Source organism: Gymnoscopelus braueri, assembly GCF_963280865.1.
Source record: "Gymnoscopelus braueri genome assembly, chromosome: 12".
Classification (NCBI taxonomy): Eukaryota; Metazoa; Chordata; class Actinopteri; order Myctophiformes; family Myctophidae; genus Gymnoscopelus; species Gymnoscopelus braueri.
Genome location: NC_137614.1, coordinates 10,740,949 through 10,743,437, shown reverse-complemented (window position 1 = coordinate 10,743,437; position 2,489 = coordinate 10,740,949).

Sequence of the window (2,489 nt, the reverse complement as noted above, 5' to 3'; positions counted from 1 at the left end):
AAGGACCCCTTAGCTGGCAGAGAGATGAAGCAGGGACCCCCCACTACATATTGTATAACGTATTGCAGATTAAAGATCAGTGATGTGTAAATTCATGATGTTTGTTTGTTTACACATTATATTTTCTATTAATATGTTGATTTTCAGAAATGTACCACTTAAACCCTCAACTTAGTATTTTGTAAACTTGACCGTTGGCTCTGTAGTTGGTTCACTCTTTTTTCCTGTACACCAAATCTCTTTGCCGAAAGTAGGGAGTTTGTAGATCTGTTATTTTCGGCAAATGTTCCCCTCAGAATAAGGATGCTAGGGTTCAAGTGGTTAATGTAAAATGTTAAAATAAATCCTTTCACACAAACATTTGGTGCCGGACCCCCTGTTGAAGACCCATGTTCTATAACCAGGTGTTGGCTGTGTACTGGGATCAGTGTGGATTGGTTCTAGATTATAACCAGGTTGTCAGGCTGTACTGGGATCAGTTGGTAGAACTGGACATTGGTTCTATAACCAGGTGTTTAGTGTTGGGTTGTACTGGGATCAGTGTGGCAAAATGGCAAGTTTGCATGGAATGGAGTAAACTAAAAGATTTATCATTGACTAAAACTAGACTAAAATGTAAACCGTTTTTGTTGACTGAAACAAAACTAAATACTTAATGTTTTGTTGGACTAAGATAAAGACTAAAATGCTCGACTTTTAGTCTATTAAAACTTGACTAAATAAAAACAGGATGAGGTTGACTAAATATGATGAAAACTTACAAGGGCGATTGAAACTGGACTTACATTTAAAAATGGCTGATAAAATCTAACACTGGTACAGTGGTACAAAGCTTAACACAATGTTGAATAAATGTGACTAACAATAGCATAATGCAGTTGTGTTTTCCATCATCACACCAACTCGTTAATATTTTGAGGGAAAAAAATAGAATTAATTAATTCTATTAATAAATAATTCTGTTACATTTGTATTACATTTGTATTACATTTTTATTACATTTTATTAAAAGAATTGATGCGATGCGACGCATTGTGAGCTTGTAGATCTGCTATTTTCAAAATATTTGTATGCATTTGAAAACTTGTGAAATGGGACATTCTGCAAAATGAGTACTTTTTACTTTTGGTACTTTAAAGGGATATTTCACTTTCAAAAAAACTTTTGGTCATTTTATTGTCTACTCAGGCTTTTGTGAGCCCCCCAGACCGTTTTTAAGTTGCTTTATTTAGTATTTAGATATTTGATAATCATTTTTTCAGACACGCCCCCTTCCTATACAAACCCATTATAACTTCAAACTCAATTTTTAACCCGTTAGATTCATCAAAAACACCCGTCCTTGGTTCTGCTGACTCACCCTGCCCTCCTAATACGTGAGGGGGCTGTGTTTTTTCGATTACTTTTTTCATTTATTTTATTTAATTGTTTTACTGTATTAATTTTTTTTCATTTTCCCCCAAAAATATAAAAAAGAAATGAAAAAAGTAATCGAAAAAACACGGCCCCTCGCGTATCAGGAGGGCAGGGTGAGTCACCAGAACCAAGGACGGGTGTTTTTGACGAATCTAACGGGTTAAAAATGGAGTTTGAAGTTATAATGGGTTTGTATAGGAAGGGGGCGTGTCTGATAAAATGAATATCAAATATCTAAATACTGAATCAAGCAACTTGAAAACGGTCTGGGGGGCTCACAAAAGCCTGAGTAGACGATAAAATGATCAAAAGTTTTTTTGAAAGTGAAATATCCCTTTAAGTACATTTTTATGCCAATACTTTTGTATTTTTCCTCAATTCAATTTAGAATCCCAAACTTTCACTTGTAGTATTTCCACATTGCAGTATTGGTACTTTTACCTAAGTATAAAATGTTAGTACTGTTTCCACCACTGCCCCATACACACTATGTTGTATGCCTCTGGCGCCGGACAGCCTGTGGCAATTTGGTGCTGTCCGTCCGTCCGTCCGTCCGTCCGTCCGTCCGACTGTCCCTCCCTCCCAGCATTGTGAATTTGAGGAATCTGAGGAATGCCTCAAGGGAATGTCATGACATTTGGCTCAAGCGTCCACTCGGATTTTAAGACGAACCGATTAGTAGTTTGTCAAAGGTCAAAGATCAAGTTCACTAGTGTGACCTCAACAAACAAGTTAATTAAAGTCCTACAGTATTATATGAGTCTGGACAGACTCTTTGGCGGATGCATACAACCACAATGTGGTATTTTAAGTTATGGCTGGCTATAGATATGATTTGGTTTGATATGGTCTGTAATTTTGGTCCAGAATTGTATTCTATTATGCTCTTTAATCGTATTGTACATGTACTGAAGGTGAAGATAAGCTACAGTATCAGTCCCACGTTGAGTTCTTCTGTCGTTAGATTCCCCTGGAAAGGTGTTGAAGGAATGACTGTGGGCGAAGGTCAAAAAGAGAGAGAGAGAGAGAGAGAGAGAGAGAGAGAGAGAGAGAGAGAGAGAGAGAGAGAGAGA